This window comes from Loxodonta africana, chromosome X (assembly GCF_030014295.1).
Source record: "Loxodonta africana isolate mLoxAfr1 chromosome X, mLoxAfr1.hap2, whole genome shotgun sequence".
In the NCBI taxonomy this organism is placed as follows: Eukaryota; Metazoa; Chordata; class Mammalia; order Proboscidea; family Elephantidae; genus Loxodonta; species Loxodonta africana.
This window is the reverse complement of record NC_087369.1, coordinates 163,633,499-163,650,205: the sequence shown is the minus strand read 5'-3', so window position 1 is coordinate 163,650,205 and position 16,707 is coordinate 163,633,499. Positions and strand designations below refer to the sequence as shown.

Below are 16,707 nucleotides of genomic sequence, written 5' to 3'. Positions count from 1 at the left end.
CTCCCTCTATGGACCTGACTTTGGTTCCCTCAGACCAAGGCCTTCATAGTCCTGAGACCCTCCCCTCCCCACAGGCGGGAGTGAGGGCCCATCACATGTGGCCTCTTTGTCCCAGAGTCTTCCAGGGTTGAAAGCTGGGGCAGAGGTAGGGGGTTAGGAGCTAAGGAGGCAGCACAGAGGGAAGAGGGGTGGTATAGAGAGGAGGGAGAAGGAACGTGGTGGGGGTGAGAAGACAGTAGGACAGAGAGGGGGGAGAAAGAGTGGTGCCCCTGAGGAGGGGGACACTGAGCAGAGGGGATCCTCTACCTGTGGTGGGGCACCTCTCTGTCCTCCCTCGGGGTCCTCACTTTGCCTCCTGGCAGGGCCTGGACCCCTAGCTCTACTGACCCGACTCCGGCCTCCTCAGATACCCAAGGCACAAGTCAGGGAACATCTTATCCGGGTACCCTGCCTGGTGCTTCCCAGGGCTGACAGCGGAGTGGGGGGGGGTGTCTAGGAGAGCAGGGAGGGAGGGAGGAGGGGTGGCGGAGTGGGAGAGAAGTGGTGGTGCACTGGAAGGATGGGAAGGGGTAGCTGAGTGGAGGGAAGCCTCTATCTGCACTGGAGAACCTCTCTGTCCTCTTTCAGGGTCCTTACCTTGTCCTCTGTCAGGGCCTGGACCCCTGCCTTTGCTGACCCAATTCCAACCCACTCAGATGAAGCCATGTCTCCTTCAGACTCAGACGCCCAAGGGGCCACTCCACATCCGGGATCCCTGCCTGGGGCTTCCCACGGATGACGGCAGGGGTGGGGGACGGGGGGTAGGAGTGTTTAGAGGAGCACGGAGGGAGGAGGGGCTGTGTGGGGGGAAGTGGGGGCTCCTGTCCTCCCTCGGAGTCCTCACCTTGCCCCCCTGACAAGGCGGGGACCCCTCCCTCTCCTAACCGGACTCCAACCCCCTCAAACCTCCTGTCTGGGGTGGGGGTGGGGTGTCCTCAGTTCTGCTCATGGCGTCATATTTACTCCTGAAAGGGCCTACACCCCCTCGTTTCTGACCTGAGGCTACCTCCCTCAGCCCAAGGCCCCCATCTCCTTCAGACCCCAGAGAAGGAAGTGAGGCGGCGCCTCTGAGAGACCTGCCCCGGGCCTCCAAGTGTTGACAGCAGCACAGGTTTTGTGGGGCCCATCTGGGTGGGAGATCCCTCAGGGTCCTCACCTTGCCCCCGGCGGGACCTGGACTCCCTCAGACAAAGCCGCTCTTCCTCATACACCCGAGGCTCAACTCTACATCCCGGGACCCTGCCCGGGGCTTCCCAAGGCTGACTACGGGGACAGAGTGGAGCTGCTAACTTCCTGTCTGGGGTGAGTGGCAGTAGGCGGTGGTGTCGTCAGTTCTCCTCAAGGCATCATACTTACTCCTGAAAGGGCCTGCACACCATCCCTTTTGCTGACGTAAGGCCGTGTCCCTCAGCCTAAGGACCCCATCTTCTTAAGACCCCAGAAAAGAAAGTGAGGACGGCACCTCCTTCTTAGACCTGCCCGGAACCTCCAAGCATTGACACAGGATGAATATTTGTGAAGCCCCCTCTGGGCGGGATGTCCCCTCAGTCGTACATCAGGGTTCTCCTCTTGACACTAGGCAGGTCCTGGGACTCCTCTCTCTGATGACCCGAGTTTCACCCCCCTCAGATGATGCCTCACCTCGCTCAGAAAACACCACATCTGGGAATCCTGTATGGGACCTCCCAGGGTTGACAGCAGGGGTATGGCTGGGATCCTCTCTGTCTTCACTCAGTACCCTCACCTTGACTTCTGGCACTGCCTGGGCCCCTTCCGTGTGTGGACCTGAGTCCAGCTCCCTCACACCAAGGCCCTCAATGCCCCGAGACCACCAAGAAGGGGAGTTAGGGCCCACCACATGCGGCCAACGTGCCCCAGGGCCTCCCAGGGCTAACAGCAGGGGGCAAGTATGGGCAGGTGTCACCTATACCTGATGTGGGAAGACCTCTCGATCTTTGTTCCGTGTCCTCATCCTGACTTCAGACCCTATCTGGGCCCCCTTCTTCTGCAGACCTGAGCCACCTGGGAAAATGAGGTGAATAATTTCCCCCTTCTTTTTGTATGCTTTGGAATAGTTCACATGGGATGGTCATTCATTTACCTTGAGCATTTGATAGGACTGGGCTTCAAAACTGCTTTGTTCTGAAACATGTAAGGGTGGCTCGAGCTTTGAATATAATTTCAGTTTGCATTGTTAGACTAAAATCTTCTAATTTTTTATGGACCAATCTGGTTTTGTTTTTTTCCCCTAAGAAGTGGCCCATTTAACTTAGGATTTCAAATTTAGTGGCATGGTATTTGAAATGATAGCTTTTTTTTGTTACATAAGTTTTCAAATATATGCACCACTAGAGAGAACAGTAAAATGAACTGAATGTACCTGACACTCAGCATCAATAATCATCGATACATGGCCAACCTTGTTCTAAATATGCATCTGCTTACCCCCATAGCTGCTGCTGGAATAATGTGGAGCAAATCCAAGACATCACACCATTGCATCTCTAAATATTTCAGTACACTAAGTAACCCTGTTGCCATCGAGTCAGTTCAGACTCATAGTGATCCTATAGGACAGAGTAGAACTGCCCTATAGGGTTTCCAAGGAGCAGCTTGGTGGATTTGAACTACCAACCTTTTGGTTAGCAGCTGAACTCTTCACTACTACACCACCAGGGCTCCAAATATTTCAGGATGCATTTTTAAAAGATAAGGACTCCTTTCTAAAGCATAAACCCAATGCAATTATTATTTCTGAAATTTTTAAATAAGTTGTTAATATCAAATATCCAGTTATTTTCCACATTTACCTAATCGCCTTATACGTTTTTAAAGATTTAGTTCACTTGGATTGGTGTCCAAATATGGTTGTATACATTGTAATGGTTTCTTATGTTCCTTGAGTCATTTATAATGTACAGGTTACCCCCACATCATCTCTTTTTCCTTGTAGTTTTGTTGTTGTTGGGATTGAAAAAAAGGTTTTATGTTCTGTGGAGTCCCTGGGTGGTGCAAACGGTTTGTGCTCAGCTGCTAACCCAAAGGTTGGAGGTTCTAGTATACCCAGAAGTGCCTGGGAAGAAAGTCCTGGCTATCTACTTCCAAAAAATCAGCCATTGAAAATCCTATGGAGCACAGTCCTACTCTGATACACGTGGGGTCACCATGAGTCAGAGTCAATTTGACGGCAGCTGGTTATTGGTTTACACTCTGTACTGTTTTCCATAGTCTGGATTTTGCTGATTGCAATACTTCGGTGTCCTTTAACATCCTTATGCCCCTGAATTTCTTTAAATTGGTAGTTAGAGATAGAAGCTTGATCAGGTTAAGCTTTCTGTTTGTTTTGTTGTTGTCATTTCTTTTGCTTTCATTAAAAAAAAACACTGAAAACCACTTAGGTATATAATGTGTGGCTGTCTCCCTTTGTGCTGGTGTTAGCAGTCATTGATGATCATCACCTTTACCCAGGAATCCATTAGGGGTTACAGAATGGTAATTTTCTGATTCTTTTATTCCTTCTTAATTTATTAGCTGAGGTACTTTTACATGTAGAAACCTTTCTTTGTCCACTATTCGGTTGTCCTGAGAGAGTGGTATATTTGTAATGTTCTATTATACTATTTAAATCTCTTCTGCATCTATATTTTGTACAATTTTATTTACGTTGCTTAATTGTGCTTTTTCTTTAGTAAATAAGCATACTTGCATAAATTGTTTATTTTACAAGTATTTTCAAAAAACTGGCGTTTGTTATTTGATTGTACTGTTTTCTATTTCATTATTTCTGCATTTATCCTCATTATTTCCTGGCTTCTACTTCCTTAGTTTTAATACGCTATTCACTCCCTAGCTTCTTGAATTCCTTGGATCTTTTAAATATTTCATGTTTTCTAATACATCTATTCAAGGTGATACATTTCTCTCTGAGAATCACTTGGGCTGTATCATGCTGGTAATGTTATATAGCTTTATGTATATTGCTTGGATTGCTTACATTTACATATATCATTCTATTGCTTATACTATTAGCATTTTTTAGTATATATACAAAAATTAGGGAGTATAAAAAATTATTTTTGAGGAGGCTATGAAGAGGATGAGAGAGATCGAATGTTATTTGGAGGATATTTAAGGGTCCAGGGGTGTTTTATTTTGTTTTTGCTATTAATTATAGAAAAGACTTAAACATATTAAACAGTTGGTGACAGAGTTGGGTTTATCCCAGTAATGCAAAGAACCTTAACACTTAGAAAATCAATCAGTATAGTTGGCCACATGTAACAGTCAAGGTTTGTCCAGGAAAATAGGAACCACTGTGTCTTAGTTATCTAGTGCTGCTATAACAGAAATAGCACAAGTGGATGGCTTCAACAAACTGAAGTTTATTCTCTCACAGTCTAGTAGGCTAGAAGTCCGAATTCAGGATGTCAGCTCCTGGGGAAGGCTTTCTCTCTCTGTCCGCTCTGGAGGAAGGTCTTTGTCATCAGTATTCCAATGAACTTGGAGCTTCTCAGCACAGGGACCACAGATTCAAAGGACGTGCTATTCTCCTGGCTCTTGTTTCTTGGTGGTATGAGGTCCACATGTCTCTCAACTTGCTTCTCTCTTTTATATCTCAAAAGAGATTGATAGAGATACGTGCGGTAGGTTACTCCTTTCTGCTTGTGGACGCCGCCGAGGAAACACCGTTAAGTTACCTCTTCTCACTACCATCATGTCTAAGTCAGAGTCTCCTAAAGAGCCCGAACAGCTGCGGAAACTCTTCATCGGAGGTTGAGCTTTGAAACAATGAATGAGAGTTTGAGGAGCCATTTTGAGCAATGGGGGATGCTCACGGACTGTGTGATAATGAGAGATCCAAACACCAAGCGCTCCAGAGGCTTTGGTTTCATTACTTACTCTACTGTGGAGGAGGTGGATGCAGCCATGAATGCAAGGCCACACAAAGTAGATGGAAGAGTTATGGAACCAAAGAAGGCTGTCTCACGAGAAGACTCTCAAAGACCAGGTGCCCACTTAACTGTGAAAAAGATCTTTGTTGGTGGCATTAAAGAAGACACTGAAGAACATCATCTAAGAGATTATTTTGAGCAGAATGGGAAAATTGAAGTGACTGAAATCATGACTGACCGAGGCAGTGGTAAGAAGAGGGGCTTTGCTTTTGTTACTTTTGATGACCACGACTCCGTAGATAAGATTGTCATTCAGAAATACCATACTGTGAATGGACACACTGTGAAGTAAGGAAAGCCCTGTCAAAGCAAGAGATGGCCAGTGCTTCATCCAGCCAAAGAGTGGCTTTGGTACCAGCCGTGGTCGTGGTGGATATGGAGGCAGTGGGGACGGTTATAATGGATTTGGTAATGATGGAAGCAATTTTGGAGGTGGTGGAAGCTACAATGATTTTGGCAGTTACAACAGTCTTCAAATTTTGGACCCATGAAGGGAGGAAACTTTGGAGGCAGAAGCTCTGGCCCTTACGGTGGTGGAGGTCAATACTTTGCCAAACCACGAAACCAAGGTGGCTATGGTGGTTCAGGCAGCAGCAGTAGCTATGGCAGTGGCAGAAGGTTTTAATGACTGCCAGGAAACAAAGCTTAGCAGGAGAGGAGAGCCAGAGAAGTGACAGGGAAGCTACAGGTTACAACAGATTTGTGAACTCAGCCAAGCACAGTGGTGGCAGGGCCTAGCTGCTACAAAGAAGACATGTTTTAGACAATACTCATGTGTATGGGCAAAAAAACTCGAGGACTGTATTTGTGACTAATTGTATAACGGGTTATTTTAGTTTCTGTTCTGTGGAAAGTGTAAAGCATTCCAACAAAGGGTTTTAATGTAGATTTTTTTTTCACCCATGCTGTTGATTGCTAAATGTAATAGTCTGATCATGACGCTGAATAAATGTGTCTTTTTTTAAGTGTACTGTGTAAAGTTAGTCTACTCTGAAGCCATCTTGATAAACTGGCCAGACAGTGTGAAGTTTAGAATTCCTTCAGGGTGATGCCAGGTTCCATTCAATATTTATTTACAACCTTAGAAGACTGCTTGGGGGCAGAGTGAAGCCATTGTCTTCAGAAACCTTGGTGTAGTTGAACTGACAGTTATTCAGTTGTGACCTGGAGTTCACCATTACAATGGTCACCCAACCAAAATTATGGGATTTATTTGGTTATAAAAATGATTGTCAGCACATCCTATGCAATATATCTAAATTGAATAATGGTACCAGACAAAACTAGATGGGACTGAAACTTATGTATCATCCATTATCATGTGTAATCAATAAACAATTTAATATCTTGAAAAAAAAGATTGATATAAGGCACAACCTAATCTTGTAGTTTGAGCCCTGCCTCATTAACATAACTGTTGCTAATTCCACCTCATTAACATCATAGAGGTAGGATTTACAACACCTAGCAATATCACATCAGATGACAAAATGGTGGACAATCACACAATAGTGGGAATTATGGAGTAGCCAAGTTGACGCACATTTTTTGGGGGGGACACAATCAAATCCATAACACACTGTAAATATTAACACAGAGAGAATATAATGCGGGGAATTGGTTACACAACTAATAACCCAACCAAGCCAAACCCACTGCTGTCGAGTCGATTCTGACTCATAGCGACCCTATAGGACAGAGTAGAACTGCCCCATAGAGTTTCCAAGGAGCGCCTGGCAGATTTGAACTGCCAACCTCTTGGCTAACAGCCATAGCACTTAACCACTACACCACCAGGGTTTTCTACACAACTAATAGAGACGCCAAATGAGAGAGTCGAAGAATCCAATGATTAGCAACATCAGGAAGTCACTCCAGCCTTTAGGTTGGAAGGACAAAGAAAAGAGTTTGTGTACTGGAGTCCAGGTGTTGGGTTCAACAGGATCTGGAGCCATGGTAGGCCAATCCGATGGGAACTGGGGCCATGGAGAATGTGCAGTCATTGAAGGAGAAGCCACCTGATGCAGAGAAAGAAGGAGAAAAAACTCTGGCTGCTCCAACATCTTGCATTCTAATCTCTTGCTGGTGCTGCCTGTTGGCTGAACCAAGATGGCAGCCAAATATCGGGAAGCCTGGACAATTGCAGCCTGCTGGGGTCAGCCCCCATATAGTAGGAAGTAAAACGGGATGAAGCCGAAGGCAAATAAGTCCAGGACAAGCATACCACATTGACAGATTACATGAGGAAAAATCACATCTAAATTGATACAGAAAAATTGATACAGAAAAATCACATCTAAATTGATACAGAAAAGTGTTTAGTATCCTGTCCCCATCCCATACCTCCCCAAGCCCAGGTAGGTTAGGCGCCTTTCGATGTGTTCCCACACTCCTTCTGTGCTCCCCCTCCCAACATAGTATTAATTTCCCAGCTGTGATTTATAATTGTCTATCTCCCCCATTTGACTATAAGCTCCACGAGTGTAAATACTATGCCTTGTCTCCCACTGTATCCATAATATTTGCATATTGCTTGGAGTATAGTCTGTACACAGTAAACATTTCTTGTTGGATTATTTGATTTGCCTATACTTTTGAATCATTAAATAAAATGCGTTATTACTTTAAGTTCATAATTTTTCCTCAATTGAGTATCACACAAAAGACATGATTGCACAAATGTAAACTCAGAAATTGATGATGGCGACTGCTCCCGTGTGGTCACATCATGCTCTTACTTGAAGTAATTAACATTGATTATGATCTAACCTAGGAATTGCATCATTCTCAATGTTGACCTGTCAATATTTTAGGGACATAACCTTAGAAACCTATCAAGGCAGCGAAGTGAAGAACTTATGGAACATATATGTTGATAGCCTCAAGGAAAAGGTCTTGAAAAGTTAGTTTTCTTTTTTCCCACAAATTACTTTAGTAATGGAATTTTCTCAAATACAGTGAGTAGAAAATAGAACTATTAATCTCAGAGATTGACAGAGTATATTTCATCCAGAATTTAATAGAAAAATAGACAAGGCCACCAAGTCTAAGTGTCCTAAGTGACCTTAGTATTGCATGACTATCTAGCTGGAAATGAATTCTCTCTATAGCACACCATTCCCAACAGTTAGATCATAGAGACATAGATTTGTAGCAGAGGAAAGGGACCTTGAAGGGCATCTAGTCTAGTCACCCATATCATTTTTAGATAAGCTAGATGTTATAAAGTTCTTTATATAAAGCCCCAAACTGGTTCCTGTGGAACTGTTTGTTCATTTGTTCTAGTTCTGCTATGTGGAATCATATTGAGTATATCTAAACAACTACATGACAACCCTTTAGATGTTTAAAAATAGCAACATGTCCTTCTCAAGTACTTCTCATTTAAGGTAAACATATCCATTTCTTTCAAGGGTTCTCCATATATCATAACGTCTAGACCTTTGCTCTCCATATGGTAGCCATTAGCCACTTAAATGTGGATTTAAATTAATTAAAATCAAATGTTCACTTCCTCATCATACTAGGCACATTTCAAGTGCTCAGTATTCAGGTTTGGCTAGTAGCTATTGTATAGAAAGCACTGATAGAGAATATTTCCATCATCATCATTGCAAAGAGTACTGTTGGTCAATAGTGGTCTAGACCTTTTATTATCTTGGTATTCCCCTCTGAAAGCTCCATACTTTTGGGATTTTTCTCCATAACCATCATATCAATCATGGTTTAACCAGAAAAGCAGAAACACTAGGACCTGAATCTTCATATGAAAATAGTGTTCTTTTTGTGCAGTGTGACGATCTATAAATTCAATTTCTATTTCTAAGCCTGTGGATATTTGCTTTTCAATGCTGCAATAGTTTCCAAAACCAGAGAATCTAAACTCTTTGAAGAATTCTAGTAGCTGCCTGATATACATTACTGCAATATCCATGTATATGCGTTATTTTGTAATAATTTACTGAAAAGGTTTACTACCTGAGTGCAGGCAGTTCCTGTTCTGGTATTCAGCCCAGAGAGTTAATATTTGTGCTAATGCTGCAGGATCGTCTCTGGGGACAAATGGGCAAACCAATCTCCCATCTTGGGTCCCAGCACTGCTCTCATGTGAAGCGCAGTCCTTCTCCCTGATCCACAGCTGCTGCTGCCACCAACACTGCCCCCAATCTGAGCCCAGTCTTAGCCCCAGCCACCCTCTTGGTGACCCGTGGTGCACTGACTGTACCAGGCATGCACATGCACACTGGGTAGCCACGCCAGGTGCCCAACATGCACACTGCCTATTGCCACTGAGCCTCTGACTCTGAACCCACACCTAGCATATCTCCACTGCTCATGTGCATGCTCCATTGTCTCATAGGTCTTCACTTACAAAACACAAGATCAAAGATAAAATTATTAAGATTTTCGAGATAACAACAGCAGAGCATTAAACCTGGCATTGGGCCCTTCTAAGAGCAGGGCCTATGTGACTGCACAGGTCATACATCATGAAGACAGCCCTGCAATAAAATAAAATATTCACTTCTTTAGTGAATACGGGGAGGCCTGTCAGAAAACTATTTTAACAATAGAATTAGAGGTCATAAGAATATTAACGGAAGCAGTTGTGGTAGGAATGGAAAAGAGTAGACAGATTAGAATGGTTTCTTTGGGACTTTCAAAATAAGTAACGGAAACCCAAGTTTGAGGACCTTGTACAAAAAGACAAATTTAATGACTTACATAAACAAACCAAAAGTGTATCTGGCCTCAGACAGCTGAAACTGAGGCTTCAAGTACCATTTGGTAGCCCTGTCTCATGTACCCATTCTCTCTCTTGTGTACCTACCCCTGTGGCCAGGGACACTTGGCTGTTCCTACTAGATCAACTTGGTTTAATTTGGAGGAAGAAGCAATTTCCCCCAAGAAGGAAAGAGATACTGGGCCAATAAACCAAGCAATATAAACTACAGAGAGATAGTCTCTAAAAAATGGCAAACTCCTTTCAACATGTAAAAAAAATTTTCCTCCTAGGTAGAGGAAGGCAAATTTATAGCTTGTTTTTCCTGTCCTCATGCTTTTTCTGATTTGAGGAAAGGATATATCAGGATTGATTCCCAAAATCAAATATCAGAGGTTTTTTAATTATCTGTCTCTTTGGGTTATCCACCCTTTGTTCACTGCCATTAAAACCAATAATTAAGAGTTAGCTACAAAGGGGAAAAAATCCAAATAAAACATACAAACAAAAACAACAGTAGAAAACTGCACTCTCAGAAAACTCACACCGCACTCTCATTAAGGCTTTATACTTTATTAATGTGTTTGTAGATAAGAAAGATGAAGGCTAGGATCAGAGACTTTGATTTTCCTGATACTTTTTTTTTAAAGATGGTATAGCTGTATTTTATCCTTTGGCCCCCCAGGATCCAGGTAAATGATTATATAAAGAAAGTCCTCATATAAGCACCTAAACAAAGATTGGATGCTAGATAGAGAAGAGTGAAATGCTAAGATTTTTTGACTCATTTTGAGAGCAAAATCGAGGCAGTTTGGAAGGGGGGTTGGGGACGGGGGTGGTGAGAGTTGGATTGTTAACTGAAAAAAGGGTGATTTCTCCAGTCTTGCCCTTTACCCCATGCAATCCACCCACAAGGGCAGAGCATTTGTCTTAAAACACAGCTCTGACCACATCTGACCCTTGCTCAAATATCAGACTTTTGAGTCTGGTGAGATAATCAAGACTTAACCTCACTTTTCAGGTGTATCTCTTCTTTACCTCAGGAAGCCATAATGCCAAAGAACATGGGATCTTCACTGGATCCTGAGTGCATGCTGTCCTTCAAGGCACAGCTCAGATGCCACTGCCTCATCTCCATCCTACAAGCTGCAGTCCCTCCGTTATGGATTGAATCGTGTCTTCAAAAAATATGTGTTGTAAATACTAACCCCCATACCTGTGGTTCACTATGAGTTGGAATCGACTCGATGGCAACAGGTTTGGTTTTTTCATACCTGTGGTTATAATCTGTTTTAGAAATGTGGTTTCTTTGTTATGTTAATGAGGCAGTATTAGTGTAGGATGTATCTTGAGTCAATCTCTTTTATGATATAAAAGGAGCAGATTAAGCAAGCAGAGATGGGGGAAGATAGTTGCCATCCTACATGAAAATTACCTACCTAGGAGCCAAGGAATAGAAACTGAAGAGACAAGGACCTTCCTTCACAGCCAACAGAAAGCCTTCCCCTAGAGTTGGTGCCCTGATTTTGGACTTTCAGCCTCCTAAACTGTGAGAAAATTAATTCCTGTTTGCTAAAGCCATCCACTTGTGGTTTCTCTGTTAGCAGTACTAGATAACTAAGATACACTCTTTACCCCCATTTCTGGGCAGTACTTTGCTCTCCTATTGCCTATCACAGTTTGCCTGGACTTGGCATGATTTGTAGGTATGTGAGTTTTCCTTCTAGACTATACGTTCCAGAATTTAGTGCACAGCTTGATACATAAAAAGTACTCAAAGATGGATATGAACTGAGATAGGGGCAGGAAAGCTTGCTTTCAGCAACAGAATACCCCAACCCCCTCATCACTGCATGAATCATTTCACCACAAGTTTGGATTGTATGGTGGTAGCCAAAGGGGACTGACTAGGACAAGCCAGCTGAGGACAAGGCAACTGGGGAAAGGCTATATGTTAGCTTTATTCTGGCACCGTGTGGTATTTTATTGGAGACAGCTGAATTCTTAAAAGTTGCACCCATTGGTTGTTACAGCTTTTGAACACTTCATTCCCAATTTTTTGTCTATACTAAGACGTGACATTTTCTATTTCCCTAGGAGCATCTTGTAAAAACTCTGCTCTTTTCTCTCCCAAATTCAGTTTCTGTAGTACACTTACATAATTACACTCAGTGCAATTCACTTGAGTGTACTTTCTCCTCTTATTTATTTGTAATATTTTATGGAAAATTACTTAAGTGATGAAATACTCTATTTCCAAGTATATCTTCAGGCAAAAAGGAAAGGGTAGATTTACAGACAGTGCATAAACCCAACATTATGAATATCTTCCAATAAACTGATATTTACAACAAGCAGGTAATTTTTTGCCATACTTACAAGAAGACGTAAAATTCTCTAGAACCCATAACACATCATATGGACAACAGAAAGGAACTCCAGGAAGTTATTTCCTCATGGCAAAGAGACAAAACAACAAACTAAAAACCTGCTGGGATATCAAAGTAGTTACACCAAGACAGGATGTTAATTTCAAAAATAGTTCAAATGTTACAACTGTCAGAATAATAGAAACGTTCTGGAAGCAGATATGAATAGTTACTCTGTAGTCTACTTTGACTCCTATTTGCAATGCCCTTTTAGAGAACTTTAAGTTACAAATGTTTCTTATAGAAATACGAAACGTACAAAAATACGTAAAATAAAAATTGACCTGTAATACATCATCCAGGGATTAAATCGGAAGCCCTGGTGGCATAGTGGTTAGGTGCTACGGCTGCTAACCAAAGGTCGGCAGTTCAAATCGGCCAGGCGCTCCTTGGAAACTCTACGGGGCAGTTATGCTCTGTCCTATAGGGTCGCTATGAGTCGGAATCGACTTGACAGCAGTATGTTTGGTTTTTTTCTTTTGGTTTAGGGATTAAATTCTTTAAAATAATGGTATATTTCTTCCTAGTCTTTTTTTCTTTGCAAATATAGAAGATGGTCTTTAGTTAATGTAATTAGTCAAAAAAATCAGTTAAAACAGGGAATCAAAAATTATACCAAATAAATAACAGAAAACATGAATGTGTATATTCGTTTTTCAGTCCTTTGATGTGGAGCCGAGACCTTTTCTTCAAGATGTGCCGGTAACTGGAGTTCCATAAATCCTTCTTATGAAACCCACACTCATAGTGAATCCATTATAAGTTCTAGTTACATTTCCTTTGAATTGGAGCAAGAACTTAAAAAGCACTTAGCAAACAATCTGAGAGGAGCCTTCTCATTTTTATAATTGTTTTTCCAAGTCTTTTCATTTTCTTGCTTACACCTAATTATACAGATTATTTTTTAAAAGACTTGCCCTTTTTGAGTCATTCCAAAGATTTTAACCTAGCTTTCCTACAAGAAAAATACTCTTTCCTTTTATAGTTATATCTCACCTGTTTCCATGACATTTAATTATATAAATAAATGCGATATCTAGTTTAACTAATATTAAAAAGGTTTGGGAGCAGATACAAATGTTTCCTGGCAAGCACACAATTCAACCAGTGGGAAAAGACTGGCCTACCGCCCATGAGCTTTATTTGTGCTGTAGTATTATACGTTTCATAGAAGAACCGGAAACCACTCAGAGGTCACCTAAGAGAACTGCTACTGTGTATTTTATTAGGAAACAGATCAGATTATATGTCACTTTCCTAATTGATTCAAAGTTTGTTTTCCTCAATAATGTTATTTGAAATGTTACAAATAAGTAATTATACGCTCAATGTTGAAAACCTGCAAATTCAAAAAAATCACAAAGACAAAGGGAAGAGAGACCAACTTTAATCACCATGATGTAATAACTGTAGAAACAATAGGTTTAAAAATGGCATTTTAACATTGGTGGGGGGGAAGGGTTATGATGTTTACGATGTGTTTTGACATTTTTTGCAGTTTATTTTTTAATTATGAAATATTTTCTGTGCAACAAAACCATATTATTTTTGCTGTTAGCAACCACCAAATCAACCCTTGAATCATGGTAATCCCATGTGTTACAGAGTAAAACTGCTTCACAGGGTTTCCTTAGCTGTAATCTTTACAGAAGCAGATCACCAGGCCTTTCTTCCACGGAGCCTCTGAGTGGGTTCAAACTGCCAACCTTTCAGTTGGCAGCTGACTGTGAACCGCTTGCGCCACCCATTGGCACAGTGGTTAAGAGCTATGGTTGCTAACCAAAAGGTCAGCAGTTCAAATCCACCAGCCACTCCTTGGAAAACATATGGGGCAGTTCTGCTCTGTCCTGTAAGGTTACTATGAGTCAGAATTGATTCAATAGCTACAGGCTTGGAGTTTTTGTTTGTTTGTTTGTTTTGTGCACCACCCAGGCTCCTTCATACCAAAACCATAATGACTAAAAACTATAGCACACTGCTGAAAGAAATTAAAGGAAATCTATATAAATGGAAAAATATCTGTGTTCATGGATTGGTAGACTTAATATTGTTAAGATATCAATTCTACCCAAAGCAATCTACAAATACAATGCAATTCCTATTAAAATTCTAACAACCTGTTTTGCAGAAATGGAAAACCTGATCCTCAAAGTCTTATGGAATTGCAAAGGACCCTGAACAGCCAAAACTACCTTGAAAAAAAAAGAACAAAATAAGAGGACTCAGAATTCCTGATTTTAAAATGTACAACAAAGTTACAGTAATAAAAACAGTGTGGTACAAGTATAAGGACTGACATATGAGATAGAATTGAGAATCTAGAAATAAATTCATACGTCTATGGCCAATTGATTTTCGATAAAGGTGCAACATTTATTTAATGGAGAAAGAATAGTCTTTTCAACAAATGGCACTGGGACAACTGGATTTCTGCATACAAAAAAAATGAAGCTGGACCTATACCTAACACCATATAAAAAAATTAACTCAAAATGGATCAGTGACCTAAATATAGCTTTAAAAAAAGCTAAAACTACCAAACTCTTAGAAGAAAACATAGGAGTAAAGCTTTAGGACCTTCTTTTAGGCAATGAGTTTAGGCATAAACAACAAGACGAAAAATAAACTGGACTTCATCAAAATTAAAAACTTCTGTGCATCAAGGGAAATTATCAAGAAAGTGCAAAGACAACCTATAGAATGGGAGAAAATATTTGGAAATCTTTTATCAGTTAAGGGTTTAATGTCCAGAATATATAAAGAACTCTTAAAACTCAAAAACAAAAAGACCAACAACAGAATTTAAAAACGGTCAAATGACTTGAATAGACATTTCTCCAAAGGAGATATATAAATGGACAGCAGGCACATGAAAAGATGCTCAATGTCATTAGTTATCAGGGAGATACAGATCAAAACCAAAATGAGATACCACTTCACACCCATTAGGATTGTTGTTAGGTACTGTCGGGTCGGTTCCAACTCATAGCAACCCTATCCACAACAGAATGAAACACTGCTCGGTCTTCCTCCATCCTTAGAATTGTTATTATGCTTGAGCTCATTGTTGCAGCCACTGTGTCAGTCCACCTTGTTGAGTGTCTTCCTCTTTTCCACTGACCCTGTACTTTACCAGGCATGATGTCCTTCTCCAGGGACTGATCCCTCCTGACAACATGTCCAAAGTATGTAAGACGCAGTCTCGCCATCCTTGCTTCTAAGGAGCATTCTGGTTGTACTTCTTCCAAGACAGATTTGTTCGTTGTTTTGGCAGTTCATGGTATATTCAATATTCTTTGCCAACACCACGATTCAAAAGTGTCACTTCTTCTTTGGTCTTCCTTATTCATTGTCCAGCTTTCACATGCATATGAGATGATTGAAAATACCATGGCTTCAGTCAGGCACACCTTAGTCTTCAAAGTGACATTATTGCTTTTCAACACTTTAAAGAGGTCCTTTGCAGCAGATTTACCCAACACAATGCGTTGTCTGATTTCTTGACTGCTGCTTCCATGGCTGTTGATTGTGGATCCAAGTAAAATGAAATCCTTGACAACTTTAATCTTTTCTCCGTTTATCATGATGTTGCTCATTGGTCCAGTTGTAGGGATTTTTGCTTTCTTTATGTTTTTTTTTTATGTTGAGGTGTAATCCACACTGAAGGCTGTAGTCTTTGATCTTCATTAGTAAGTGCTTCAAGTCCTCTTCACTTTCAGCAAGCAAGGTTGTGTCATCTGCATAACACAGGTTGTTAATGAGTCTTCCTCCAATCCTGATGCCATCTTCTTCTTCATATAGTCTAGCTTCTCATATTATTTGCTCAGCATACAGATTGAATAGGTATGGTGAAAGGATACAACCCTGACACACACCTTTCCTGAGTTTAAACCAATCTGTATCCCCTTGTTTTGTCCGAACAACTGCCTCTTGATCTATGTAATGTTATCCATAATCTGTTATGACCCACACAGTCGAATGCCTTTGCACAGTCAGTAAAACACAGGTAAACATCCTTCTGCTATTGTCTGCTTTCAGCCAGGATCCATCTGACATCAGCAATGATATCCCTGGTTCCATGTCCTCTTCTGAAACCAGCCTGAATTTCTTGCAGTTCCTTTGTCCATATACTGCTGCAGCCGTTTTTGAATGATCTTCAGCAAAATTTTGCTTGCGTGTGATACTAATGATATTGTTTGATAATTTCTCCATTCGGTTGGATCACCTTTCTTGGGAATAGGCATAAATATGGATCTCTTCCAGTCAGTTGGCCAGGAAGCTGTGTTCCATATTTCTTGGCATAGACAAGTGAGCACCACCAGCGCTGCATCCGTTTAACAATAGGATGGCTATTATTAAAAAAAAAAAAAAGGAAAATAACAAGTTTTGGAGAGGATGTGGAGAAATCAGAACACTCATACATTGCTGGTAGGAATGTAAAATGATGGAGCAACTACGGAATAGAGTTGACAATTCCTAAAAAACTTAAACCTAGAATTACCATATAACCCAGCAATTCCACTCCTAGGTATATACCCAAAAGAATTGACAGCAAAAACTCACA

The 16,707-nt window shown here is 41.3% G+C and overlaps 1 pseudogene; it reads left to right on the top strand.

Annotated features, from left to right (window-relative positions):
• The first annotated feature begins 4,576 nt into the window (after positions 1–4,576).
• Positions 4,577–5,758, top strand: LOC100656633 (heterogeneous nuclear ribonucleoprotein A1-like; annotated as a pseudogene).
• The last annotated feature ends 10,949 nt before the right edge of the window (positions 5,759–16,707 follow it).